Source organism: Medicago truncatula, chromosome 6 (assembly GCF_003473485.1).
Source record: "Medicago truncatula cultivar Jemalong A17 chromosome 6, MtrunA17r5.0-ANR, whole genome shotgun sequence".
Lineage (NCBI taxonomy): Eukaryota > Viridiplantae > Streptophyta > Magnoliopsida > Fabales > Fabaceae > Medicago > Medicago truncatula.
The window spans coordinates 20,586,479-20,607,474 of record NC_053047.1 but is presented as its reverse complement, the minus strand read 5'-3'; the positions used below and the strand labels follow the sequence as shown (position 1 = coordinate 20,607,474).

The 20,996-nt window shown below is 37.1% G+C and overlaps 66 non-coding genes and 1 pseudogene across 66 annotated transcripts; all 67 read right to left on the bottom strand.

The window, feature by feature from the left end:
- Positions 1–159: 159 nt before the first annotated feature.
- Positions 160–278, bottom strand: LOC120576310 (5S ribosomal RNA). The gene has a single exon (XR_005642388.1). It is a non-coding gene; the product is annotated as a 5S ribosomal RNA (ribosomal RNA).
- A 196-nt stretch (positions 279–474) lies between these two features.
- Positions 475–593, bottom strand: LOC120576309 (5S ribosomal RNA). Its single transcript, XR_005642387.1, has one exon. It is a non-coding gene; the product is annotated as a 5S ribosomal RNA (ribosomal RNA).
- A 196-nt stretch (positions 594–789) lies between these two features.
- LOC120576308 (5S ribosomal RNA) lies at positions 790–908 on the bottom strand. Its single transcript, XR_005642386.1, has one exon. It is a non-coding gene; the product is annotated as a 5S ribosomal RNA (ribosomal RNA).
- Positions 909–1,105: 197 nt separating this feature from the next.
- LOC120576307 (5S ribosomal RNA) lies at positions 1,106–1,224 on the bottom strand. Its single transcript, XR_005642385.1, has one exon. It is a non-coding gene; the product is annotated as a 5S ribosomal RNA (ribosomal RNA).
- A 197-nt stretch (positions 1,225–1,421) lies between these two features.
- Positions 1,422–1,539, bottom strand: LOC120576486 (5S ribosomal RNA). Its single transcript, XR_005642564.1, has one exon. It is a non-coding gene; the product is annotated as a 5S ribosomal RNA (ribosomal RNA).
- Positions 1,540–1,736: 197 nt separating this feature from the next.
- On the bottom strand, positions 1,737–1,855 carry LOC120576305 (5S ribosomal RNA). Its single transcript, XR_005642383.1, has one exon. It is a non-coding gene; the product is annotated as a 5S ribosomal RNA (ribosomal RNA).
- Positions 1,856–2,051: 196 nt separating this feature from the next.
- Positions 2,052–2,169, bottom strand: LOC120576537 (5S ribosomal RNA). The gene has a single exon (XR_005642615.1). It is a non-coding gene; the product is annotated as a 5S ribosomal RNA (ribosomal RNA).
- A 197-nt stretch (positions 2,170–2,366) lies between these two features.
- On the bottom strand, positions 2,367–2,485 carry LOC120576332 (5S ribosomal RNA). Its single transcript, XR_005642410.1, has one exon. It is a non-coding gene; the product is annotated as a 5S ribosomal RNA (ribosomal RNA).
- Positions 2,486–2,681: 196 nt separating this feature from the next.
- On the bottom strand, positions 2,682–2,799 carry LOC120576536 (5S ribosomal RNA). Its single transcript, XR_005642614.1, has one exon. It is a non-coding gene; the product is annotated as a 5S ribosomal RNA (ribosomal RNA).
- Positions 2,800–2,996: 197 nt separating this feature from the next.
- Positions 2,997–3,114, bottom strand: LOC120576535 (5S ribosomal RNA). Its single transcript, XR_005642613.1, has one exon. It is a non-coding gene; the product is annotated as a 5S ribosomal RNA (ribosomal RNA).
- Positions 3,115–3,310: 196 nt separating this feature from the next.
- On the bottom strand, positions 3,311–3,428 carry LOC120576534 (5S ribosomal RNA). The gene has a single exon (XR_005642612.1). It is a non-coding gene; the product is annotated as a 5S ribosomal RNA (ribosomal RNA).
- Positions 3,429–3,625: 197 nt separating this feature from the next.
- Positions 3,626–3,743, bottom strand: LOC120576533 (5S ribosomal RNA). The gene has a single exon (XR_005642611.1). It is a non-coding gene; the product is annotated as a 5S ribosomal RNA (ribosomal RNA).
- A 196-nt stretch (positions 3,744–3,939) lies between these two features.
- On the bottom strand, positions 3,940–4,058 carry LOC120576304 (5S ribosomal RNA). The gene has a single exon (XR_005642382.1). It is a non-coding gene; the product is annotated as a 5S ribosomal RNA (ribosomal RNA).
- Positions 4,059–4,255: 197 nt separating this feature from the next.
- On the bottom strand, positions 4,256–4,373 carry LOC120576532 (5S ribosomal RNA). The gene has a single exon (XR_005642610.1). It is a non-coding gene; the product is annotated as a 5S ribosomal RNA (ribosomal RNA).
- Positions 4,374–4,570: 197 nt separating this feature from the next.
- Positions 4,571–4,689, bottom strand: LOC120576303 (5S ribosomal RNA). The gene has a single exon (XR_005642381.1). It is a non-coding gene; the product is annotated as a 5S ribosomal RNA (ribosomal RNA).
- A 197-nt stretch (positions 4,690–4,886) lies between these two features.
- Positions 4,887–5,005, bottom strand: LOC120576302 (5S ribosomal RNA). The gene has a single exon (XR_005642380.1). It is a non-coding gene; the product is annotated as a 5S ribosomal RNA (ribosomal RNA).
- Positions 5,006–5,202: 197 nt separating this feature from the next.
- On the bottom strand, positions 5,203–5,321 carry LOC120576301 (5S ribosomal RNA). Its single transcript, XR_005642379.1, has one exon. It is a non-coding gene; the product is annotated as a 5S ribosomal RNA (ribosomal RNA).
- Positions 5,322–5,518: 197 nt separating this feature from the next.
- Positions 5,519–5,637, bottom strand: LOC120576300 (5S ribosomal RNA). Its single transcript, XR_005642378.1, has one exon. It is a non-coding gene; the product is annotated as a 5S ribosomal RNA (ribosomal RNA).
- Positions 5,638–5,833: 196 nt separating this feature from the next.
- Positions 5,834–5,952, bottom strand: LOC120576299 (5S ribosomal RNA). Its single transcript, XR_005642377.1, has one exon. It is a non-coding gene; the product is annotated as a 5S ribosomal RNA (ribosomal RNA).
- Positions 5,953–6,149: 197 nt separating this feature from the next.
- Positions 6,150–6,268, bottom strand: LOC120576298 (5S ribosomal RNA). Its single transcript, XR_005642376.1, has one exon. It is a non-coding gene; the product is annotated as a 5S ribosomal RNA (ribosomal RNA).
- Positions 6,269–6,465: 197 nt separating this feature from the next.
- LOC120576297 (5S ribosomal RNA) lies at positions 6,466–6,584 on the bottom strand. The gene has a single exon (XR_005642375.1). It is a non-coding gene; the product is annotated as a 5S ribosomal RNA (ribosomal RNA).
- Positions 6,585–6,780: 196 nt separating this feature from the next.
- On the bottom strand, positions 6,781–6,899 carry LOC120576296 (5S ribosomal RNA). The gene has a single exon (XR_005642374.1). It is a non-coding gene; the product is annotated as a 5S ribosomal RNA (ribosomal RNA).
- Positions 6,900–7,096: 197 nt separating this feature from the next.
- Positions 7,097–7,215, bottom strand: LOC120576294 (5S ribosomal RNA). Its single transcript, XR_005642372.1, has one exon. It is a non-coding gene; the product is annotated as a 5S ribosomal RNA (ribosomal RNA).
- A 196-nt stretch (positions 7,216–7,411) lies between these two features.
- Positions 7,412–7,530, bottom strand: LOC120576293 (5S ribosomal RNA). Its single transcript, XR_005642371.1, has one exon. It is a non-coding gene; the product is annotated as a 5S ribosomal RNA (ribosomal RNA).
- A 196-nt stretch (positions 7,531–7,726) lies between these two features.
- Positions 7,727–7,845, bottom strand: LOC120576292 (5S ribosomal RNA). The gene has a single exon (XR_005642370.1). It is a non-coding gene; the product is annotated as a 5S ribosomal RNA (ribosomal RNA).
- Positions 7,846–8,042: 197 nt separating this feature from the next.
- LOC120576291 (5S ribosomal RNA) lies at positions 8,043–8,161 on the bottom strand. Its single transcript, XR_005642369.1, has one exon. It is a non-coding gene; the product is annotated as a 5S ribosomal RNA (ribosomal RNA).
- Positions 8,162–8,356: 195 nt separating this feature from the next.
- Positions 8,357–8,474, bottom strand: LOC120576522 (5S ribosomal RNA). The gene has a single exon (XR_005642600.1). It is a non-coding gene; the product is annotated as a 5S ribosomal RNA (ribosomal RNA).
- Positions 8,475–8,669: 195 nt separating this feature from the next.
- Positions 8,670–8,788, bottom strand: LOC120576290 (5S ribosomal RNA). Its single transcript, XR_005642368.1, has one exon. It is a non-coding gene; the product is annotated as a 5S ribosomal RNA (ribosomal RNA).
- A 195-nt stretch (positions 8,789–8,983) lies between these two features.
- On the bottom strand, positions 8,984–9,102 carry LOC120576289 (5S ribosomal RNA). Its single transcript, XR_005642367.1, has one exon. It is a non-coding gene; the product is annotated as a 5S ribosomal RNA (ribosomal RNA).
- A 197-nt stretch (positions 9,103–9,299) lies between these two features.
- On the bottom strand, positions 9,300–9,417 carry LOC120576521 (5S ribosomal RNA). Its single transcript, XR_005642599.1, has one exon. It is a non-coding gene; the product is annotated as a 5S ribosomal RNA (ribosomal RNA).
- A 166-nt stretch (positions 9,418–9,583) lies between these two features.
- LOC120576699 (5S ribosomal RNA) lies at positions 9,584–9,699 on the bottom strand. The gene has a single exon (XR_005642777.1). It is a non-coding gene; the product is annotated as a 5S ribosomal RNA (ribosomal RNA).
- A 165-nt stretch (positions 9,700–9,864) lies between these two features.
- On the bottom strand, positions 9,865–9,982 carry LOC120576485 (5S ribosomal RNA). The gene has a single exon (XR_005642563.1). It is a non-coding gene; the product is annotated as a 5S ribosomal RNA (ribosomal RNA).
- Positions 9,983–10,178: 196 nt separating this feature from the next.
- On the bottom strand, positions 10,179–10,297 carry LOC120576288 (5S ribosomal RNA). The gene has a single exon (XR_005642366.1). It is a non-coding gene; the product is annotated as a 5S ribosomal RNA (ribosomal RNA).
- Positions 10,298–10,493: 196 nt separating this feature from the next.
- Positions 10,494–10,612, bottom strand: LOC120576283 (5S ribosomal RNA). The gene has a single exon (XR_005642361.1). It is a non-coding gene; the product is annotated as a 5S ribosomal RNA (ribosomal RNA).
- A 196-nt stretch (positions 10,613–10,808) lies between these two features.
- On the bottom strand, positions 10,809–10,926 carry LOC120576484 (5S ribosomal RNA). The gene has a single exon (XR_005642562.1). It is a non-coding gene; the product is annotated as a 5S ribosomal RNA (ribosomal RNA).
- Positions 10,927–11,122: 196 nt separating this feature from the next.
- Positions 11,123–11,241, bottom strand: LOC120576279 (5S ribosomal RNA). The gene has a single exon (XR_005642357.1). It is a non-coding gene; the product is annotated as a 5S ribosomal RNA (ribosomal RNA).
- A 196-nt stretch (positions 11,242–11,437) lies between these two features.
- Positions 11,438–11,556, bottom strand: LOC120576274 (5S ribosomal RNA). Its single transcript, XR_005642352.1, has one exon. It is a non-coding gene; the product is annotated as a 5S ribosomal RNA (ribosomal RNA).
- A 196-nt stretch (positions 11,557–11,752) lies between these two features.
- LOC120576266 (5S ribosomal RNA) lies at positions 11,753–11,871 on the bottom strand. The gene has a single exon (XR_005642343.1). It is a non-coding gene; the product is annotated as a 5S ribosomal RNA (ribosomal RNA).
- Positions 11,872–12,067: 196 nt separating this feature from the next.
- Positions 12,068–12,186, bottom strand: LOC120576260 (5S ribosomal RNA). Its single transcript, XR_005642337.1, has one exon. It is a non-coding gene; the product is annotated as a 5S ribosomal RNA (ribosomal RNA).
- Positions 12,187–12,382: 196 nt separating this feature from the next.
- On the bottom strand, positions 12,383–12,501 carry LOC120576251 (5S ribosomal RNA). Its single transcript, XR_005642328.1, has one exon. It is a non-coding gene; the product is annotated as a 5S ribosomal RNA (ribosomal RNA).
- Positions 12,502–12,696: 195 nt separating this feature from the next.
- LOC120576247 (5S ribosomal RNA) lies at positions 12,697–12,815 on the bottom strand. Its single transcript, XR_005642324.1, has one exon. It is a non-coding gene; the product is annotated as a 5S ribosomal RNA (ribosomal RNA).
- A 195-nt stretch (positions 12,816–13,010) lies between these two features.
- On the bottom strand, positions 13,011–13,129 carry LOC120576240 (5S ribosomal RNA). The gene has a single exon (XR_005642317.1). It is a non-coding gene; the product is annotated as a 5S ribosomal RNA (ribosomal RNA).
- A 197-nt stretch (positions 13,130–13,326) lies between these two features.
- On the bottom strand, positions 13,327–13,445 carry LOC120576232 (5S ribosomal RNA). Its single transcript, XR_005642309.1, has one exon. It is a non-coding gene; the product is annotated as a 5S ribosomal RNA (ribosomal RNA).
- Positions 13,446–13,640: 195 nt separating this feature from the next.
- LOC120576531 (5S ribosomal RNA) lies at positions 13,641–13,758 on the bottom strand. The gene has a single exon (XR_005642609.1). It is a non-coding gene; the product is annotated as a 5S ribosomal RNA (ribosomal RNA).
- Positions 13,759–13,955: 197 nt separating this feature from the next.
- Positions 13,956–14,072, bottom strand: LOC120576654 (5S ribosomal RNA). Its single transcript, XR_005642732.1, has one exon. It is a non-coding gene; the product is annotated as a 5S ribosomal RNA (ribosomal RNA).
- A 195-nt stretch (positions 14,073–14,267) lies between these two features.
- LOC120576225 (5S ribosomal RNA) lies at positions 14,268–14,386 on the bottom strand. Its single transcript, XR_005642302.1, has one exon. It is a non-coding gene; the product is annotated as a 5S ribosomal RNA (ribosomal RNA).
- A 196-nt stretch (positions 14,387–14,582) lies between these two features.
- On the bottom strand, positions 14,583–14,701 carry LOC120576217 (5S ribosomal RNA). The gene has a single exon (XR_005642293.1). It is a non-coding gene; the product is annotated as a 5S ribosomal RNA (ribosomal RNA).
- A 197-nt stretch (positions 14,702–14,898) lies between these two features.
- Positions 14,899–15,017, bottom strand: LOC120576216 (5S ribosomal RNA). The gene has a single exon (XR_005642291.1). It is a non-coding gene; the product is annotated as a 5S ribosomal RNA (ribosomal RNA).
- A 196-nt stretch (positions 15,018–15,213) lies between these two features.
- Positions 15,214–15,332, bottom strand: LOC120576213 (5S ribosomal RNA). Its single transcript, XR_005642289.1, has one exon. It is a non-coding gene; the product is annotated as a 5S ribosomal RNA (ribosomal RNA).
- Positions 15,333–15,437: 105 nt separating this feature from the next.
- LOC120576190 (uncharacterized) lies at positions 15,438–15,552 on the bottom strand (annotated as a pseudogene).
- Positions 15,553–15,746: 194 nt separating this feature from the next.
- On the bottom strand, positions 15,747–15,865 carry LOC120576210 (5S ribosomal RNA). The gene has a single exon (XR_005642286.1). It is a non-coding gene; the product is annotated as a 5S ribosomal RNA (ribosomal RNA).
- A 197-nt stretch (positions 15,866–16,062) lies between these two features.
- Positions 16,063–16,181, bottom strand: LOC120576200 (5S ribosomal RNA). Its single transcript, XR_005642285.1, has one exon. It is a non-coding gene; the product is annotated as a 5S ribosomal RNA (ribosomal RNA).
- Positions 16,182–16,377: 196 nt separating this feature from the next.
- On the bottom strand, positions 16,378–16,496 carry LOC120576189 (5S ribosomal RNA). The gene has a single exon (XR_005642284.1). It is a non-coding gene; the product is annotated as a 5S ribosomal RNA (ribosomal RNA).
- Positions 16,497–16,692: 196 nt separating this feature from the next.
- On the bottom strand, positions 16,693–16,810 carry LOC120576530 (5S ribosomal RNA). Its single transcript, XR_005642608.1, has one exon. It is a non-coding gene; the product is annotated as a 5S ribosomal RNA (ribosomal RNA).
- A 195-nt stretch (positions 16,811–17,005) lies between these two features.
- On the bottom strand, positions 17,006–17,124 carry LOC120576370 (5S ribosomal RNA). Its single transcript, XR_005642448.1, has one exon. It is a non-coding gene; the product is annotated as a 5S ribosomal RNA (ribosomal RNA).
- A 195-nt stretch (positions 17,125–17,319) lies between these two features.
- Positions 17,320–17,438, bottom strand: LOC120576178 (5S ribosomal RNA). The gene has a single exon (XR_005642283.1). It is a non-coding gene; the product is annotated as a 5S ribosomal RNA (ribosomal RNA).
- Positions 17,439–17,634: 196 nt separating this feature from the next.
- Positions 17,635–17,753, bottom strand: LOC120576167 (5S ribosomal RNA). Its single transcript, XR_005642282.1, has one exon. It is a non-coding gene; the product is annotated as a 5S ribosomal RNA (ribosomal RNA).
- A 196-nt stretch (positions 17,754–17,949) lies between these two features.
- On the bottom strand, positions 17,950–18,068 carry LOC120576761 (5S ribosomal RNA). Its single transcript, XR_005642839.1, has one exon. It is a non-coding gene; the product is annotated as a 5S ribosomal RNA (ribosomal RNA).
- Positions 18,069–18,265: 197 nt separating this feature from the next.
- LOC120576750 (5S ribosomal RNA) lies at positions 18,266–18,384 on the bottom strand. Its single transcript, XR_005642828.1, has one exon. It is a non-coding gene; the product is annotated as a 5S ribosomal RNA (ribosomal RNA).
- A 196-nt stretch (positions 18,385–18,580) lies between these two features.
- Positions 18,581–18,699, bottom strand: LOC120576739 (5S ribosomal RNA). Its single transcript, XR_005642817.1, has one exon. It is a non-coding gene; the product is annotated as a 5S ribosomal RNA (ribosomal RNA).
- Positions 18,700–18,896: 197 nt separating this feature from the next.
- LOC120576728 (5S ribosomal RNA) lies at positions 18,897–19,015 on the bottom strand. The gene has a single exon (XR_005642806.1). It is a non-coding gene; the product is annotated as a 5S ribosomal RNA (ribosomal RNA).
- Positions 19,016–19,208: 193 nt separating this feature from the next.
- On the bottom strand, positions 19,209–19,327 carry LOC120576389 (5S ribosomal RNA). Its single transcript, XR_005642467.1, has one exon. It is a non-coding gene; the product is annotated as a 5S ribosomal RNA (ribosomal RNA).
- A 178-nt stretch (positions 19,328–19,505) lies between these two features.
- LOC120576746 (5S ribosomal RNA) lies at positions 19,506–19,622 on the bottom strand. The gene has a single exon (XR_005642824.1). It is a non-coding gene; the product is annotated as a 5S ribosomal RNA (ribosomal RNA).
- Positions 19,623–19,818: 196 nt separating this feature from the next.
- On the bottom strand, positions 19,819–19,937 carry LOC120576717 (5S ribosomal RNA). Its single transcript, XR_005642795.1, has one exon. It is a non-coding gene; the product is annotated as a 5S ribosomal RNA (ribosomal RNA).
- Positions 19,938–20,125: 188 nt separating this feature from the next.
- LOC120576705 (5S ribosomal RNA) lies at positions 20,126–20,244 on the bottom strand. Its single transcript, XR_005642783.1, has one exon. It is a non-coding gene; the product is annotated as a 5S ribosomal RNA (ribosomal RNA).
- A 175-nt stretch (positions 20,245–20,419) lies between these two features.
- Positions 20,420–20,538, bottom strand: LOC120576694 (5S ribosomal RNA). The gene has a single exon (XR_005642772.1). It is a non-coding gene; the product is annotated as a 5S ribosomal RNA (ribosomal RNA).
- A 197-nt stretch (positions 20,539–20,735) lies between these two features.
- On the bottom strand, positions 20,736–20,854 carry LOC120576683 (5S ribosomal RNA). Its single transcript, XR_005642761.1, has one exon. It is a non-coding gene; the product is annotated as a 5S ribosomal RNA (ribosomal RNA).
- Between the last annotated feature and the right edge of the window lie 142 nt (positions 20,855–20,996).

Sequence of the window (20,996 nt, the reverse complement as noted above, 5' to 3'; positions counted from 1 at the left end):
AGTTTATTTTTCAAAAAAGACGTCAAACTACGCTAATTAACGAATAGAGTTTTAGGTTGCGTAAATTAACGGAAAAAATGAAATACAATTGAAGTTTATTTTTCAAAACGACGTAAAATTACGCTAATTAACAAAAGAAACAAGAAATTTTGGCAAAAAGAGGTGCAACACAAGGACTTCCCAGGAGGTCACCCATCCTAGTACTACTCTCGCCCAAGCACGCTTAACTGCGGAGTTCTGATGGGATCCGGTGCATTAGTGCTGGTATGATCGCACCTGAGAGTAAAGCGTTGTAATTGTATATATGCATTTCTAAGTTTATTTTTCAAAAAAGACGTCAAACTACGCTAATTAACGAATAGAGTTTTAGGTTGCGTAAATTAACGGAAAAAATGAAATACAATTGAAGTTTATTTTTCAAAACGACGTAAAATTACGCTAATTAACAAAAGAAACAAGAAATTTTGGCAAAAAGAGGTGCAACACAAGGACTTCCCAGGAGGTCACCCATCCTAGTACTACTCTCGCCCAAGCACGCTTAACTGCGGAGTTCTGATGGGATCCGGTGCATTAGTGCTGGTATGATCGCACCTGAGAGTAAAGCGTTGTAATTGTATATATGCATTTCTAAGTTTATTTTTCAAAAAAGACGTCAAACTACGCTAATTAACGAATAGAGTTTTAGGTTGCGTAAATTAACGGAAAAAATGAAATACAATTGAAGTTTATTTTTCAAAAACGACGTAAAATTACGCTAATTAACAAAAGAACAAGAAATTTTGGCAAAAAGAGGTGCAACACAAGGACTTCCCAGGAGGTCACCCATCCTAGTACTACTCTCGCCCAAGCACGCTTAACTGCGGAGTTCTGATGGGATCCGGTGCATTAGTGCTGGTATGATCGCACCTGAGAGTAAAGCGTTGTAATTGTATATATGCATTTCTAAGTTTATTTTTCAAAAAAGACGTCAAACTACGCTAATTAACGAATAGAGTTTTAGGTTGCGTAAATTAACGGAAAAAATGAAATACAATTGAAGTTTATTTTTCAAAAACGACGTAAAATTACGCTAATTAACAAAAAGAACAAGAAATTTTGGCAAAAAGAGGTGCAACACAAGGACTTCCCAGGAGGTCACCCATCCTAGTACTACTCTCGCCCAAGCACGCTTAACTGCGGAGTTCTGATGGGATCCGGTGCATTAGTGCTGGTATGATCGCACCTGAGAGTAAAGCGTTGTAATTGTATATATGCATTTCTAAGTTTATTTTTCAAAAAAGACGTCAAACTACGCTAATTAACGAATAGAGTTTTAGGTTGCGTAAATTAACGGAAAAAATGAAATACAATTGAAGTTTATTTTTCAAAAACGACGTAAAATTACGCTAATTAACAAAAAGAACAAGAAATTTTGGCAAAAAGAGGTGCAACACAAGGACTTCCCAGGAGGTCACCCATCCTAGTACTACTCTCGCCAAGCACGCTTAACTGCGGAGTTCTGATGGGATCCGGTGCATTAGTGCTGGTATGATCGCACCTGAGAGTAAAGCGTTGTAATTGTATATATGCATTTCTAAGTTTATTTTTCAAAAAAGACGTCAAACTACGCTAATTAACGAATAGAGTTTTAGGTTGCGTAAATTAACGGAAAAAATGAAATACAATTGAAGTTTATTTTTCAAAAACGACGTAAAATTACGCTAATTAACAAAAAGAACAAGAAATTTTGGCAAAAAGAGGTGCAACACAAGGACTTCCCAGGAGGTCACCCATCCTAGTACTACTCTCGCCCAAGCACGCTTAACTGCGGAGTTCTGATGGGATCCGGTGCATTAGTGCTGGTATGATCGCACCTGAGAGTAAAGCGTTGTAATTGTATATATGCATTTCTAAGTTTATTTTTCAAAAAAGACGTCAAACTACGCTAATTAACGAATAGAGTTTTAGGTTGCGTAAATTAACGGAAAAAATGAAATACAATTGAAGTTTATTTTTCAAAAACGACGTAAAATTACGCTAATTAACAAAAGAACAAGAAATTTTGGCAAAAAGAGGTGCAACACAAGGACTTCCCAGGAGGTCACCCATCCTAGTACTACTCTCGCCCAAGCCGCTTAACTGCGGAGTTCTGATGGGATCCGGTGCATTAGTGCTGGTATGATCGCACCTGAGAGTAAAGCGTTGTAATTGTATATATGCATTTCTAAGTTTATTTTTCAAAAAAGACGTCAAACTACGCTAATTAACGAATAGAGTTTTAGGTTGCGTAAATTAACGGAAAAAATGAAATACAATTGAAGTTTATTTTTCAAAAACGACGTAAAATTACGCTAATTAACAAAAAGAACAAGAAATTTTGGCAAAAAGAGGTGCAACACAAGGACTTCCCAGGAGGTCACCCATCCTAGTACTACTCTCGCCCAAGCACGCTTAACTGCGGAGTTCTGATGGGATCCGGTGCATTAGTGCTAGTATGATCGCACCTGAGAGTAAAGCGTTGTAATTGTATATATGCATTTCTAAGTTTATTTTTCAAAAAGACGTCAAACTACGCTAATTAACGAATAGAGTTTTAGGTTGCGTAAATTAACGGAAAAAATGAAATACAATTGAAGTTTATTTTTCAAAAACGACGTAAAATTACGCTAATTAACAAAAAGAACAAGAAATTTTGGCAAAAAGAGGTGCAACACAAGGACTTCCCAGGAGGTCACCCATCCTAGTACTACTCTCGCCCAAGCCGCTTAACTGCGGAGTTCTGATGGGATCCGGTGCATTAGTGCTGGTATGATCGCACCTGAGAGTAAAGCGTTGTAATTGTATATATGCATTTCTAAGTTTATTTTTCAAAAAAGACGTCAAACTACGCTAATTAACGAATAGAGTTTTAGGTTGCGTAAATTAACGGAAAAAATGAAATACAATTGAAGTTTATTTTTCAAAAACGACGTAAAATTACGCTAATTAACAAAAAGAACAAGAAATTTTGGCAAAAAGAGGTGCAACACAAGGACTTCCCAGGAGGTCACCCATCCTAGTACTACTCTCGCCCAAGCCGCTTAACTGCGGAGTTCTGATGGGATCCGGTGCATTAGTGCTGGTATGATCGCACCTGAGAGTAAAGCGTTGTAATTGTATATATGCATTTCTAAGTTTATTTTTCAAAAAGACGTCAAACTACGCTAATTAACGAATAGAGTTTTAGGTTGCGTAAATTAACGGAAAAAATGAAATACAATTGAAGTTTATTTTTCAAAAACGACGTAAAATTACGCTAATTAACAAAAAGAACAAGAAATTTTGGCAAAAAGAGGTGCAACACAAGGACTTCCCAGGAGGTCACCCATCCTAGTACTACTCTCGCCCAAGCCGCTTAACTGCGGAGTTCTGATGGGATCCGGTGCATTAGTGCTGGTATGATCGCACCTGAGAGTAAAGCGTTGTAATTGTATATATGCATTTCTAAGTTTATTTTTCAAAAAAGACGTCAAACTACGCTAATTAACGAATAGAGTTTTAGGTTGCGTAAATTAACGGAAAAAATGAAATACAATTGAAGTTTATTTTTCAAAAACGACGTAAAATTACGCTAATTAACAAAAAGAACAAGAAATTTTGGCAAAAAGAGGTGCAACACAAGGACTTCCCAGGAGGTCACCCATCCTAGTACTACTCTCGCCCAAGCCGCTTAACTGCGGAGTTCTGATGGGATCCGGTGCATTAGTGCTGGTATGATCGCACCTGAGAGTAAAGCGTTGTAATTGTATATATGCATTTCTAAGTTTATTTTTCAAAAAAGACGTCAAACTACGCTAATTAACGAATAGAGTTTTAGGTTGCGTAAATTAACGGAAAAAATGAAATACAATTGAAGTTTATTTTTCAAAAACGACGTAAAATTACGCTAATTAACAAAAGAACAAGAAATTTTGGCAAAAAGAGGTGCAACACAAGGACTTCCCAGGAGGTCACCCATCCTAGTACTACTCTCGCCCAAGCACGCTTAACTGCGGAGTTCTGATGGGATCCGGTGCATTAGTGCTGGTATGATCGCACCTGAGAGTAAAGCGTTGTAATTGTATATATGCATTTCTAAGTTTATTTTTCAAAAAAGACGTCAAACTACGCTAATTAACGAATAGAGTTTTAGGTTGCGTAAATTAACGGAAAAAATGAAATACAATTGAAGTTTATTTTTCAAAAACGACGTAAAATTACGCTAATTAACAAAAAGAACAAGAAATTTTGGCAAAAAGAGGTGCAACACAAGGACTTCCCAGGAGGTCACCCATCCTAGTACTACTCTCGCCCAAGCCGCTTAACTGCGGAGTTCTGATGGGATCCGGTGCATTAGTGCTGGTATGATCGCACCTGAGAGTAAAGCGTTGTAATTGTATATATGCATTTCTAAGTTTATTTTTCAAAAAAGACGTCAAACTACGCTAATTAACGAATAGAGTTTTAGGTTGCGTAAATTAACGGAAAAAATGAAATACAATTGAAGTTTATTTTTCAAAAACGACGTAAAATTACGCTAATTAACAAAAAGAACAAGAAATTTTGGCAAAAAGAGGTGCAACACAAGGACTTCCCAGGAGGTCACCCATCCTAGTACTACTCTCGCCCAAGCACGCTTAACTGCGGAGTTCTGATGGGATCCGGTGCATTAGTGCTGGTATGATCGCACCTGAGAGTAAAGCGTTGTAATTGTATATATGCATTTCTAAGTTTATTTTTCAAAAAAGACGTCAAACTACGCTAATTAACGAATAGAGTTTTAGGTTGCGTAAATTAACGGAAAAAATGAAATACAATTGAAGTTTATTTTTCAAAAACGACGTAAAATTACGCTAATTAACAAAAAGAACAAGAAATTTTGGCAAAAAGAGGTGCAACACAAGGACTTCCCAGGAGGTCACCCATCCTAGTACTACTCTCGCCCAAGCACGCTTAACTGCGGAGTTCTGATGGGATCCGGTGCATTAGTGCTGGTATGATCGCACCTGAGAGTAAAGCGTTGTAATTGTATATATGCATTTCTAAGTTTATTTTTCAAAAAAGACGTCAAACTACGCTAATTAACGAATAGAGTTTTAGGTTGCGTAAATTAACGGAAAAAATGAAATACAATTGAAGTTTATTTTTCAAAAACGACGTAAAATTACGCTAATTAACAAAAAGAACAAGAAATTTTGGCAAAAAGAGGTGCAACACAAGGACTTCCCAGGAGGTCACCCATCCTAGTACTACTCTCGCCCAAGCACGCTTAACTGCGGAGTTCTGATGGGATCCGGTGCATTAGTGCTGGTATGATCGCACCTGAGAGTAAAGCGTTGTAATTGTATATATGCATTTCTAAGTTTATTTTTCAAAAAAGACGTCAAACTACGCTAATTAACGAATAGAGTTTTAGGTTGCGTAAATTAACGGAAAAAATGAAATACAATTGAAGTTTATTTTTCAAAAACGACGTAAAATTACGCTAATTAACAAAAAGAACAAGAAATTTTGGCAAAAAGAGGTGCAACACAAGGACTTCCCAGGAGGTCACCCATCCTAGTACTACTCTCGCCCAAGCACGCTTAACTGCGGAGTTCTGATGGGATCCGGTGCATTAGTGCTGGTATGATCGCACCTGAGAGTAAAGCGTTGTAATTGTATATATGCATTTCTAAGTTTATTTTTCAAAAAAGACGTCAAACTACGCTAATTAACGAATAGAGTTTTAGGTTGCGTAAATTAACGGAAAAAATGAAATACAATTGAAGTTTATTTTTCAAAAACGACGTAAAATTACGCTAATTAACAAAAGAACAAGAAATTTTGGCAAAAAGAGGTGCAACACAAGGACTTCCCAGGAGGTCACCCATCCTAGTACTACTCTCGCCCAAGCACGCTTAACTGCGGAGTTCTGATGGGATCCGGTGCATTAGTGCTGGTATGATCGCACCTGAGAGTAAAGCGTTGTAATTGTATATATGCATTTCTAAGTTTATTTTTCAAAAAAGACGTCAAACTACGCTAATTAACGAATAGAGTTTTAGGTTGCGTAAATTAACGGAAAAAATGAAATACAATTGAAGTTTATTTTTCAAAAACGACGTAAAATTACGCTAATTAACAAAAAGAACAAGAAATTTTGGCAAAAAGAGGTGCAACACAAGGACTTCCCAGGAGGTCACCCATCCTAGTACTACTCTCGCCCAAGCACGCTTAACTGCGGAGTTCTGATGGGATCCGGTGCATTAGTGCTGGTATGATCGCACCTGAGAGTAAAGCGTTGTAATTGTATATATGCATTTCTAAGTTTATTTTTCAAAAAAGACGTCAAACTACGCTAATTAACGAATAGAGTTTTAGGTTGCGTAAATTAACGGAAAAAATGAAATACAATTGAAGTTTATTTTTCAAAAACGACGTAAAATTACGCTAATTAACAAAAAGAACAAGAAATTTTGGCAAAAAGAGGTGCAACACAAGGACTTCCCAGGAGGTCACCCATCCTAGTACTACTCTCGCCCAAGCACGCTTAACTGCGGAGTTCTGATGGGATCCGGTGCATTAGTGCTGGTATGATCGCACCTGAGAGTAAAGCGTTGTAATTGTATATATGCATTTCTAAGTTTATTTTTCAAAAAAGACGTCAAACTACGCTAATTAACGAATAGAGTTTTAGGTTGCGTAAATTAACGGAAAAAATGAAATACAATTGAAGTTTATTTTTCAAAAACGACGTAAAATTACGCTAATTAACAAAAGAACAAGAAATTTTGGCAAAAAGAGGTGCAACACAAGGACTTCCCAGGAGGTCACCCATCCTAGTACTACTCTCGCCCAAGCACGCTTAACTGCGGAGTTCTGATGGGATCCGGTGCATTAGTGCTGGTATGATCGCACCTGAGAGTAAAGCGTTGTAATTGTATATATGCATTTCTAAGTTTATTTTTCAAAAAAGACGTCAAACTACGCTAATTAACGAATAGAGTTTTAGGTTGCGTAAATTAACGGAAAAAATGAAATACAATTGAAGTTTATTTTTCAAAAACGACGTAAAATTACGCTAATTAACAAAAAGAACAAGAAATTTTGGCAAAAAGAGGTGCAACACAAGGACTTCCCAGGAGGTCACCCATCCTAGTACTACTCTCGCCCAAGCACGCTTAACTGCGGAGTTCTGATGGGATCCGGTGCATTAGTGCTGGTATGATCGCACCTGAGAGTAAAGCGTTGTAATTGTATATATGCATTTCTAAGTTTATTTTTCAAAAAAGACGTCAAACTACGCTAATTAACGAATAGAGTTTTAGGGTGCGTAAATTAACGGAAAAAATGAAATACAATTGAAGTTTATTTTTCAAAAACGACGTAAAATTACGCTAATTAACAAAAGAACAAGAAATTTTGGCAAAAAGAGGTGCAACACAAGGACTTCCCAGGAGGTCACCCATCCTAGTACTACTCTCGCCCAAGCACGCTTAACTGCGGAGTTCTGATGGGATCCGGTGCATTAGTGCTGGTATGATCGCACCTGAGAGTAAAGCGTTGTAATTGTATATATGCATTTCTAAGTTTATTTTTCAAAAAAGACGTCAAACTACGCTAATTAACGAATAGAGTTTTAGGTTGCGTAAATTAACGGAAAAAATGAAATACAATTGAAGTTTATTTTTCAAAAACGACGTAAAATTACGCTAATTAACAAAAGAACAAGAAATTTTGGCAAAAAGAGGTGCAACACAAGGACTTCCCAGGAGGTCACCCATCCTAGTACTACTCTCGCCCAAGCACGCTTAACTGCGGAGTTCTGATGGGATCCGGTGCATTAGTGCTGGTATGATCGCACCTGAGAGTAAAGCGTTGTAATTGTATATATGCATTTCTAAGTTTATTTTTCAAAAAAGACGTCAAACTACGCTAATTAACGAATAGAGTTTTAGGTTGCGTAAATTAACGGAAAAAATGAAATACAATTGAAGTTTATTTTTCAAAAACGACGTAAAATTACGCTAATTAACAAAAAGAACAAGAAATTTTGGCAAAAAGAGGTGCAACACAAGGACTTCCCAGGAGGTCACCCATCCTAGTACTACTCTCGCCCAAGCACGCTTAACTGCGGAGTTCTGATGGGATCCGGTGCATTAGTGCTGGTATGATCGCACCTGAGAGTAAAGCGTTGTAATTGTATATATGCATTTCTAAGTTTATTTTTCAAAAAAGACGTCAAACTACGCTAATTAACGAATAGAGTTTTAGGTTGCGTAAATTAACGGAAAAAATGAAATACAATTGAAGTTTATTTTCAAAAACGACGTAAAATTACGCTAATTAACAAAAGAACAAGAAATTTTGGCAAAAAGAGGTGCAACACAAGGACTTCCAGGAGGTCACCCATCCTAGTACTACTCTCGCCCAAGCGCGCTTAACTGCGGAGTTCTGATGGGATCCGGTGCATTAGTGCTGGTATGATCGCACCTGAGAGTAAAGCGTTGTAATTGTATATATGCATTTCTAAGTTTATTTTTCAAAAAAGACGTCAAACTACGCTAATTAACGAATAGAGTTTTAGGTTGCGTAAATTAACGGAAAAAATGAAATACAATGAAGTTTATTTTTCAAAAACGACGTAAAATTACGCTAATTAACAAAAGAACAAGAAATTTTGGCAAAAAGAGGTGCAACACAAGGACTTCCCAGGAGGTCACCCATCCTAGTACTACTCTCGCCCAAGCACGCTTAACTGCGGAGTTCTGATGGGATCCGGTGCATTAGTGCTGGTATGATCGCACCTGAGAGTAAAGCGTTGTAATTGTATATATGCATTTCTAAGTTTATTTTTCAAAAAAGACGTCAAACTACGCTAATTAACGAATAGAGTTTTAGGTTGCGTAAATTAACGGAAAAAATGAAATACAATTGAAGTTTATTTTTCAAAAACGACGTAAAATTACGCTAATTAACAAAAGAACAAGAATTTTGGCAAAAAGAGGTGCAACACAAGGACTTCCCAGGAGGTCACCCATCCTAGTACTACTCTCGCCCAAGCACGCTTAACTGCGGAGTTCTGATGGGATCCGGTGCATTAGTGCTGGTATGATCGCACCTGAGAGTAAAGCGTTGTAATTGTATATATGCATTTCTAAGTTTATTTTTCAAAAAAGACGTCAAACTACGCTAATTAACGAATAGAGTTTTAGGTTGCGTAAATTAACGGAAAAAATGAAATACAATTGAAGTTTATTTTTCAAAAACGACGTAAAATTACGCTAATTAACAAAAAGAACAAGAAATTTTGGCAAAAAGAGGTGCAACACAAGGACTTCCAGGAGGTCACCCATCCTAGTACTACTCTCGCCCAAGCGCGCTTAACTGCGGAGTTCTGATGGGATCCGGTGCATTAGTGCTGGTATGATCGCACCTGAGAGTAAAGCGTTGTAATTGTATATATGCATTTCTAAGTTTATTTTTCAAAAAGACGTCAAACTACGCTAATTAACGAATAGAGTTTTAGGTTGCGTAAATTAACGGAAAAAATGAAATACAATGAAGTTTATTTTTCAAAAACGACGTAAAATTTTGGCAAAAAGAGGTGCAACACAAGGACTTCCAGAGGTCACCCATCCTAGTACTACTCTCGCCAAGCACGCTTAACTGCGGAGTTCTGATGGGATCCGGTGCATTAGTGCTGGTATGATCGCACCTGAGAGTAAAGCGTTGTAATTGTATATATGCATTTCTAAGTTTATTTTTCAAAAAGACGTCAAACTACGCTAATTAACGAATAGAGTTTTAGGTTGCGTAAATTAACGGAAAAAATGAAATACAATGAAGTTTATTTTCAAAAACGACGTAAAATTTTGGCAAAAAGAGGTGCAACACAAGGACTTCCCAGGAGGTCACCCATCCTAGTACTACTCTCGCCAAGCACGCTTAACTGCGGAGTTCTGATGGGATCCGGTGCATTAGTGCTGGTATGATCGCACCTGAGAGTAAAGCGTTGTAATTGTATATATGCATTTCTAAGTTTATTTTTCAAAAAAGACGTCAAACTACGCTAATTAACGAATAGAGTTTTAGGTTGCGTAAATTAACGGAAAAAATGAAATACAATTGAAGTTTATTTTTCAAAAACGACGTAAAATTACGCTAATTAACAAAAGAACAAGAAATTTTGGCAAAAAGAGGTGCAACACAAGGACTTCCCAGGAGGTCACCCATCCTAGTACTACTCTCGCCCAAGCACGCTTAACTGCGGAGTTCTGATGGGATCCGGTGCATTAGTGCTGGTATGATCGCACCTGAGAGTAAAGCGTTGTAATTGTATATATGCATTTCTAAGTTTATTTTTCAAAAAAGACGTCAAACTACGCTAATTAACGAATAGAGTTTTAGGTTGCGTAAATTAACGGAAAAAATGAAATACAATTGAAGTTTATTTTTCAAAACGACGTAAAATTACGCTAATTAACAAAAAGAACAAGAAATTTTGGCAAAAAGAGGTGCAACACAAGGACTTCCCAGGAGGTCACCCATCCTAGTACTACTCTCGCCCAAGCACGCTTAACTGCGGAGTTCTGATGGGATCCGGTGCATTAGTGCTGGTATGATCGCACCTGAGAGTAAAGCGTTGTAATTGTATATATGCATTTCTAAGTTTATTTTTCAAAAAAGACGTCAAACTACGCTAATTAACGAATAGAGTTTTAGGTTGCGTAAATTAACGGAAAAAATGAAATACAATGAAGTTTATTTTTCAAAAACGACGTAAAATTACGCTAATTAACAAAAAGAACAAGAAATTTTGGCAAAAAGAGGTGCAACACAAGGACTTCCCAGGAGGTCACCCATCCTAGTACTACTCTCGCCAAGCACGCTTAACTGCGGAGTTCTGATGGGATCCGGTGCATTAGTGCTGGTATGATCGCACCTGAGAGTAAAGCGTTGTAATTGTATATATGCATTTCTAAGTTTATTTTTCAAAAAAGACGTCAAACTACGCTAATTAACGAATAGAGTTTTAGGTTGCGTAAATTAACGGAAAAAATGAAATACAATGAAGTTTATTTTTCAAAAACGACGTAAAATTACGCTAATTAACAAAAAGAACAAGAAATTTTGGCAAAAAGAGGTGCAACACAAGGACTTCCCAGGAGGTCACCCATCCTAGTACTACTCTCGCCCAAGCACGCTTAACTGCGGAGTTCTGATGGGATCCGGTGCATTAGTGCTGGTATGATCGCACCTGAGAGTAAAGCGTTGTAATTGTATATATGCATTTCTAAGTTTATTTTTCAAAAAAGACGTCAAACTACGCTAATTAACGAATAGAGTTTTAGGTTGCGTAAATTAACGGAAAAAATGAAATACAATTGAAGTTTATTTTTCAAAAACGACGTAAAATTACGCTAATTAACAAAAGAACAAGAAATTTTGGCAAAAAGAGGTGCAACACAAGGACTTCCCAGGAGGTCACCCATCCTAGTACTACTCTCGCCCAAGCACGCTTAACTGCGGAGTTCTGATGGGATCCGGTGCATTAGTGCTGGTATGATCGCACCTGAGAGTAAAGCGTTGTAATTGTATATATGCATTTCTAAGTTTATTTTTCAAAAAAGACGTCAAACTACGCTAATTAACGAATAGAGTTTTAGGTTGCGTAAATTAACGGAAAAAATGAAATACAATTGAAGTTTATTTTTCAAAAACGACGTAAAATTACGCTAATTAACAAAAGAACAAGAAATTTTGGCAAAAAGAGGTGCAACACAAGGACTTCCCAGGAGGTCACCCATCCTAGTACTACTCTCGCCCAAGCACGCTTAACTGCGGAGTTCTGATGGGATCCGGTGCATTAGTGCTGGTATGATCGCACCTGAGAGTAAAGCGTTGTAATTGTATATATGCATTTCTAAGTTTATTTTTCAAAAAAGACGTCAAACTACGCTAATTAACGAATAGAGTTTTAGGTTGCGTAAATTAACGGAAAAAATGAAATACAATTGAAGTTTATTTTTCAAAAACGACGTAAAATTACGCTAATTAACAAAAGAACAAGAAATTTTGGCAAAAAGAGGTGCAACACAAGGACTTCCCAGGAGGTCACCCATCCTAGTACTACTCTCGCCCAAGCACGCTTAACTGCGGAGTTCTGATGGGATCCGGTGCATTAGTGCTGGTATGATCGCACCTGAGAGTAAAGCGTTGTAATTGTATATATGCATTTCTAAGTTTATTTTTCAAAAAAGACGTCAAACTACGCTAATTAACGAATAGAGTTTTAGGTTGCGTAAATTAACGGAAAAAATGAAATACAATTGAAGTTTATTTTTCAAAACGACGTAAAATTACGCTAATTAACAAAAAAAACAAGAAATTTTGGCAAAAAGAGGTGCAACACAAGGACTTCCCAGGAGGTCACCCATCCTAGTACTACTCTCGCCCAAGCACGCTTAACTGCGGAGTTCTGATGGGATCCGGTGCATTAGTGCTGGTATGATCGCACCTGAGAGTAAAGCGTTGTAATTGTATATATGCATTTCTAAGTTTATTTTTCAAAAAAGACGTCAAACTACGCTAATTAACGAATAGAGTTTTAGGTTGCGTAAATTAACGGAAAAAATGAAATACAATGAAGTTTATTTTTCAAAAACGACGTAAAATTACGCTAATTAACAAAAGAACAAGAAATTTTGGCAAAAAGAGGTGCAACACAAGGACTTCCCAGGAGGTCACCCATCCTAGTACTACTCTCGCCCAAGCACGCTTAACTGCGGAGTTCTGATGGGATCCGGTGCATTAGTGCTGGTATGATCGCACCTGAGAGTAAAGCGTTGTAATTGTATATATGCATTTCTAAGTTTATTTTCAAAAAAGACGTCAAACTACGCTAATTAACGAATAGAGTTTTAGGTTGCGTAAATTAACGGAAAAAATGAAATACAATGAAGTTTATTTTTCAAAAACGACGTAAAATTACGCTAATTAACAAAAAGAACAAGAAATTTTGGCAAAAAGAGGTGCAACACAAGGACTTCCCAGGAGGTCACCCATCCTAGTACTACTCTCGCCCAAGCACGCTTAACTGCGGAGTTCTGATGGGATCCGGTGCATTAGTGCTGGTATGATCGCACCTGAGAGTAAAGCGTTGTAATTGTATATATGCATTTCTAAGTTTATTTTTCAAAAAAGACGTCAAACTACGCTAATTAACGAATAGAGTTTTAGGTTGCGTAAATTAACGGAAAAAATGAAATACAATTGAAGTTTATTTTTCAAAAACGACGTAAAATTACGCTAATTAACAAAAAGAACAAGAAATTTTGGCAAAAAGAGGTGCAACACAAGGACTTCCCAGGAGGTCACCCATCCTAGTACTACTCTCGCCCAAGCACGCTTAACTGCGGAGTTCTGATGGGATCCGGTGCATTAGTGCTGGTATGATCGCACCTGAGAGTAAAGCGTTGTAATTGTATATATGCATTTCTAAGTTTATTTTTCAAAAAAGACGTCAAACTACGCTAATTAACGAATAGAGTTTTAGGTTGCGTAAATTAACGGAAAAAATGAAATACAATGAAGTTTATTTTTCAAAAACGACGTAAAATTACGCTAATTAACAAAAGAACAAGAAATTTTGGCAAAAAGAGGTGCAACACAAGGACTTCCCAGGAGGTCACCCATCCTAGTACTACTCTCGCCCAAGCCGCTTAACTGCGGAGTTCTGATGGGATCCGGTGCATTAGTGCTGGTATGATCGCACCTGAGAGTAAAGCGTTGTAATTGTATATATGCATTTCTAAGTTTATTTTTCAAAAAAGACGTCAAACTACGCTAATTAACGAATAGAGTTTTAGGTTGCGTAAATTAACGGAAAAAATGAAATACAATTGAAGTTTATTTTTCAAAAACGACGTAAAATTACGCTAATTAACAAAAAGAACAAGAAATTTTGGCAAAAAGAGGTGCAACACAAGGACTTCCAGGAGGTCACCCATCCTAGTACTACTCTCGCCCAAGCCGCTTAACTGCGGAGTTCTGATGGGATCCGGTGCATTAGTGCTGGTATGATCGCACCTGAGAGTAAAGCGTTGTAATTGTATATATGCATTTCTAAGTTTATTTTTCAAAAAAGACGTCAAACTACGCTAATTAACGAATAGAGTTTTAGGTTGCGTAAATTAACGGAAAAAATGAAATACAATTGAAGTTTATTTTTCAAAAACGACGTAAAATTACGCTAATTAACAAAAGAACAAGAATTTTGGCAAAAAGAGGTGCAACACAAGGACTTCCCAGGAGGTCACCCATCCTAGTACTACTCTCGCCCAAGCACGCTTAACTGCGGAGTTCTGATGGGATCCGGTGCATTAGTGCTGGTATGATCGCACCTGAGAGTAAAGCGTTGTAATTGTATATATGCATTTCTAAGTTTATTTTTCAAAAAAGACGTCAAACTACGCTAATTAACGAATAGAGTTTTAGGTTGCGTAAATTAACGGAAAAAATGAAATACAATTGAAGTTTATTTTTCAAAAACGACGTAAAATTACGCTAATTAACAAAAGAACAAGAAATTTTGGCAAAAAGAGGTGCAACACAAGGACTTCCCAGGAGGTCACCCATCCTAGTACTACTCTCGCCCAAGCACGCTTAACTGCGGAGTTCTGATGGGATCCGGTGCATTAGTGCTGGTATGATCGCACCTGAGAGTAAAGCGTTGTAATTGTATATATGCATTTCTAAGTTTATTTTTCAAAAAAGACGTCAAACTACGCTAATTAACGAATAGAGTTTTAGGTTGCGTAAATTAACGGAAAAAATGAAATACAATTGAAGTTTATGTTTCAAAAACGACGTAAAATTACGCTAATTAACAAAAAAAACAAGAAATTTTGGCAAAAAGAGGTGCAACACAAGGACTTCCCAGGAGGTCACCCATCCTAGTACTACTCTCGCCCAAGCACGCTTAACTGCGGAGTTCTGATGGGATCCGGTGCATTAGTGCTGGTATGATCGCACCTGAGAGTAAAGCGTTGTAATTGTATATATGCATTTCTAAGTTTATTTTTCAAAAAAGACGTCAAACTACGCTAATTAACGAATAGAGTTTTAGGTTGCGTAAATTAACGGAAAAAATGAAATACAATGAAGTTTATTTTTCAAAAACGACGTAAAATTACGCTAATTAACAAAAAGAACAAGAAATTTTGGCAAAAAGAGGTGCAACACAAGGACTTCCCAGGAGGTCACCCATCCTAGTACTACTCTCGCCCAAGCACGCTTAACTGCGGAGTTCTGATGGGATCCGGTGCATTAGTGCTGGTATGATCGCACCTGAGAGTAAAGCGTTGTAATTGTATATATGCATTTCTAAGTTTATTTTTCAAAAAACGTCAACTACGCTAATAACAATAGATTTAGTGCGTAATTAACGAAAAAATGAGGTGCAACACAAGGACTTCCAGAGGTCACCCATCCTAGTACTACTCTCGCCAAGCCGCTTAACTGCGGAGTTCTGATGGGATCCGGTGCATTAGTGCTGGTATGATCGCACCTGAGAGTAAAGCGTTGTAATTGTATATATGCATTTCTAAGTTTATTTTTCAAAAAAGACGTCAAACTACGCTAATTAACGAATAGAGTTTTAGGTTGCGTAAATTAACGGAAAAAATGAAATACAATGAAGTTTATTTTTCAAAAACGACGTAAAATTACGCTAATTAACAAAAGAACAAAAATTTTGGCAAAAAGAGGTGCAACACAAGGACTTCCCAGGAGGTCACCCATCCTAGTACTACTCTCGCCCAAGCACGCTTAACTGCGGAGTTCTGATGGGATCCGGTGCATTAGTGCTGGTATGATCGCACCTGAGAGTAAAGCGTTGTAATTGTATATATGCATTTCTAAGTTTATTTTTCAAAAAAGACGTCAAACTACGCTAATTAACGAATAGAGTTTTAGGTTGCGTAAATTAACGGAAAAAATGAAATACAATTGAAGTTTATTTTTCAAAAACGACGTAAAATTACGCTAATTAACAAAAAGAACAAGAAATTTTGGCAAAAAGAGGTGCAACACAAGGACTTCCCAGGAGGTCACCCATCCTAGTACTACTCTCGCCCAAGCACGCTTAACTGCGGAGTTCTGATGGGATCCGGTGCATTAGTGCTGGTATGATCGCACCTGAGAGTAAAGCGTTGTAATTGTATATATGCATTTCTAAGTTTATTTTTCAAAAAAGACGTCAAACTACGCTAATTAACGAATAGAGTTTTAGGTTGCGTAAATTAACGGAAAAAATGAAATACAATTGAAGTTTATTTTTCAAAAACGACGTAAAATTACGCTAATTAACAAAAGAACAAGAAATTTTGGCAAAAAGAGGTGCAACACAAGGACTTCCCAGGAGGTCACCCATCCTAGTACTACTCTCGCCCAAGCACGCTTAACTGCGGAGTTCTGATGGGATCCGGTGCATTAGTGCTGGTATGATCGCACCTGAGAGTAAAGCGTTGTAATTGTATATATGCATTTCTAAGTTTATTTTTCAAAAAAGACGTCAAACTACGCTAATTAACGAATAGAGTTTTAGGTTGCGTAAATTAACGGAAAAAATGAAATACAATGAAGTTTATTTTTCAAAAACGACGTAAAATTACGCTAATTAACAAAAAGAACAAGAAATTTTGGCAAAAAGAGGTGCAACACAAGGACTTCCCAGGAGGTCACCCATCCTAGTACTACTCTCGCCCAAGCCGCTTAACTGCGGAGTTCTGATGGGATCCGGTGCATTAGTGCTGGTATGATCGCACCTGAGAGTAAAGCGTTGTAATTGTATATATGCATTTCTAAGTTTATTTTTCAAAAAAGACGTCAAACTACGCTAATTAACGAATAGAGTTTTAGGTTGCGTAAATTAACGGAAAAAATGAAATACAATGAAGTTTATTTTTCAAAAACGACGTAAAATTACGCTAATTAACAAAAAGAACAAGAAATTTGGCAAAAAGAGGTGCAACACAAGGACTTCCCAGGAGGTCACCCATCCTAGTACTACTCTCGCCCAAGCGCGCTTAACTGCGGAGTTCTGATGGGATCCGGTGCATTAGTGCTGGTATGATCGCACCTGAGAGTAAAGCGTTGTAATTGTATATATGCATTTCTAAGTTTATTTTTCAAAAAAGACGTCAAACTACGCTAATTAACGAATAGAGTTTTAGGTTGCGTAAATTAACGGAAAAAATGAAATACAATGAAGTTTATTTTTCAAAAACGACGTAAAATTACGCTAATTAACAAAAGAACAAGAAATTTTGGCAAAAAGAGGTGCAACACAAGGACTTCCCAGGAGGTCACCCATCCTAGTACTACTCTCGCCCAAGCACGCTTAACTGCGGAGTTCTGATGGGATCCGGTGCATTAGTGCTGGTATGATCGCACCTGAGAGTAAAGCGTTGTAATTGTATATATGCATTTCTAAGTTTATTTTTCAAAAAAGACGTCAAACTACGCTAATTAACGAATAGAGTTTTAGGTTGCGTAAATTAACGGAAAAAATGAAATACAATGAAGTTTATTTTTCAAAAACGACGTAAAATTACGCTAATTAACAAAAAGAACAAGAAATTTTGGCAAAAAGAGGTGCAACACAAGGACTTCCCAGGAGGTCACCCATCCTAGTACTACTCTCGCCCAAGCACGCTTAACTGCGGAGTTCTGATGGGATCCGGTGCATTAGTGCTGGTATGATCGCACCTGAGAGTAAAGCGTTGTAATTGTATATATGCATTTCTAAGTTTATTTTTCAAAAAAGACGTCAAACTACGCTAATTAACGAATAGAGTTTTAGGTTGCGTAAATTAACGGAAAAAATGAAATACAATGAAGTTTATTTTTCAAAAACGACGTAAAATTACGCTAATTAACAAAAAGAACAAGAAATTTTGGCAAAAAGAGGTGCAACACAAGGACTTCCCAGGAGGTCACCCATCCTAGTACTACTCTCGCCCAAGCACGCTTAACTGCGGAGTTCTGATGGGATCCGGTGCATTAGTGCTGGTATGATCGCACCTGAGAGTAAAGCGTTGTAATTGTATATATGCATTTCTAAGTTTATTTTTCAAAAAAGACGTCAAACTACGCTAATTAACGAATAGAGTTTTAGGTTGCGTAAATTAACGGAAAAAATGAAATACAATTGAAGTTTATTTTTCAAAAACGACGTAAAATTACGCTAATTAACAAAAAGAACAAGAAATTTTGGCAAAAAGAGGTGCAACACAAGGACTTCCCAGGAGGTCACCCATCCTAGTACTACTCTCGCCCAAGCACGCTTAACTGCGGAGTTCTGATGGGATCCGGTGCATTAGTGCTGGTATGATCGCACCTGAGAGTAAAGCGTTGTAATTGTATATATGCATTTCTAAGTTTATTTTTCAAAAAAGACGTCAAACTACGCTAATTAACGAATAGAGTTTTAGGTTGCGTAAATTAACGGAAAAAATGAAATACAATGAAGTTTATTTTTCAAAAACGACGTAAAATTACGCTAATTAACAAAAAGAACAAGAAATTTTGGCAAAAAGAGGTGCAACACAAGGACTTCCCAGGAGGTCACCCATCCTAGTACTACTCTCGCCCAAGCACGCTTAACTGCGGAGTTCTGATGGGATCCGGTGCATTAGTGCTGGTATGATCGCACCTGAGAGTAAAGCGTTGTAATTGTATATATGCATTTCTAAGTTTATTTTTCAAAAAAGACGTCAAACTACGCTAATTAACGAATAGAGTTTTAGGTTGCGTAAATTAACGGAAAAAATGAAATACAATTGAAGTTTATTTTTCAAAAACGACGTAAAATTACGCTAATTAACAAAAAGAACAAGAAATTTTGGCAAAAAGAGGTGCAACACAAGGACTTCCCAGGAGGTCACCCATCCTAGTACTACTCTCGCCCAAGCACGCTTAACTGCGGAGTTCTGATGGGATCCGGTGCATTAGTGCTGGTATGATCGCACCTGAGAGTAAAGCGTTGTAATTGTATATATGCATTTCTAAGTTTATTTTTCAAAAAAGACGTCAAACTACGCTAATTAACGAATAGAGTTTTAGGTTGCGTAAATTAACGGAAAAAATGAAATACAATTGAAGTTTATTTTTCAAAAACGACGTAAAATTACGCTAATTAACAAAAGAACAAAATTTGGCAAAAAGAGGTGCAACACAAGGACTTCCCAGGAGGTCACCCATCCTAGTACTACTCTCGCCCAAGCCCGCTTAACTGCGGAGTTCTGATGGGATCCGGTGCATTAGTGCTGGTATGATCGCACCTGAGAGTAAAGCGTTGTAATTGTATATATGCATTTCTAAGTTTATTTTTCAAAAAAGACGTCAAACTAGGCTGATTAACGAATAGAGTTTTAGGGTGCGTAAATTAACGAAAAAAATGAAATACAATGAAGTTTATTTTCAAAAACGACGTAAAATTAATTAACAAAAAAAAAAAGAAAAGAGTGCAACACAAGGACTTCCCAGGAGGTCACCCATCCTAGTACTACTCTCGCCAAGCCGCTTAACTGCGGAGTTCTGATGGGATCCGGTGCATTAGTGCTGGTATGATCGCACCTGAGAGTAAAGCGTTGTAATTGTATATATGCATTTCTAAGTTTATTTTTCAAAAAAGACGTCAAACTACGCTAATTAACGAATAGAGTTTTAGGTTGCGTAAATTAACGGAAAAAATGAAATACAATGAAGTTTATTTTTCAAAAACGACGTAAAATTACGCTAATTAACAAAAAGAACAAGAAATTTTGGCAAAAAGAGGTGCAACACAAGGACTTCCCAGGAGGTCACCCATCCTAGTACTACTCTCGCCCAAGCACGCTTAACTGCGGAGTTCTGATGGGATCCGGTGCATTAGTGCTGGTATGATCGCACCTGAGAGTAAAGCGTTGTAATTGTATATATGCATTTCTAAGTTTATTTTTCAAAAAAGACGTCAAACTACGCTAATTAACGAATAGAGTTTTAGGTTGCGTAAATTAACGGAAAAAATGAAATACAATTGAAGTTTATTTTTCAAAAACGAAAATACGCTAATAACAAAAGAACAAAATTTTGGCAAAAAGAGGTGCAACACAAGGACTTCCCAGGAGGTCACCCATCCTAGTACTACTCTCGCCCAAGCACGCTTAACTGCGGAGTTCTGATGGGATCCGGTGCATTAGTGCTGGTATGATCGCACCTGAGAGTAAAGCGTTGTAATTGTATATATGCATTTCTAAGTTTATTTTTCAAAAAAGACGTCAAACTACGCTAATTAACGAATAGAGTTTTAGGTTGCGTAAATTAACGGAAAAAATGAAATACAATGAAGTTTATTTTTCAAAAACGACGTAAAATTATTAGACAAGAACAAAAAGAGGTGCAACACAAGGACTTCCCAGGAGGTCACCCATCCTAGTACTACTCTCGCCCAAGCACGCTTAACTGCGGAGTTCTGATGGGATCCGGTGCATTAGTGCTGGTATGATCGCACCTGAGAGTAAAGCGTTGTAATTGTATATATGCATTTCTAAGTTTATTTTTCAAAAAAGACGTCAAACTACGCTAATTAACGAATAGAGTTTTAGGTTGCGTAAATTAACGGAAAAAATGAAATACAATTGAAGTTTATTTTTCAAAAACGACGTAAAATTACGCTAATTAACAAAAAGAACAAGAAATTTTGGCAAAAAGAGGTGCAACACAAGGACTTCCCAGGAGGTCACCCATCCTAGTACTACTCTCGCCCAAGCACGCTTAACTGCGGAGTTCTGATGGGATCCGGTGCATTAGTGCTGGTATGATCGCACCTGAGAGTAAAGCGTTGTAATTGTATATATGCATTTCTAAGTTTATTTTTCAAAAAAGACGTCAAACTACGCTAATTAACGAATAGAGTTTTAGGTTGCGTAAATTAACGGAAAAAATGAAATACAATTGAAGTTTATTTTTCA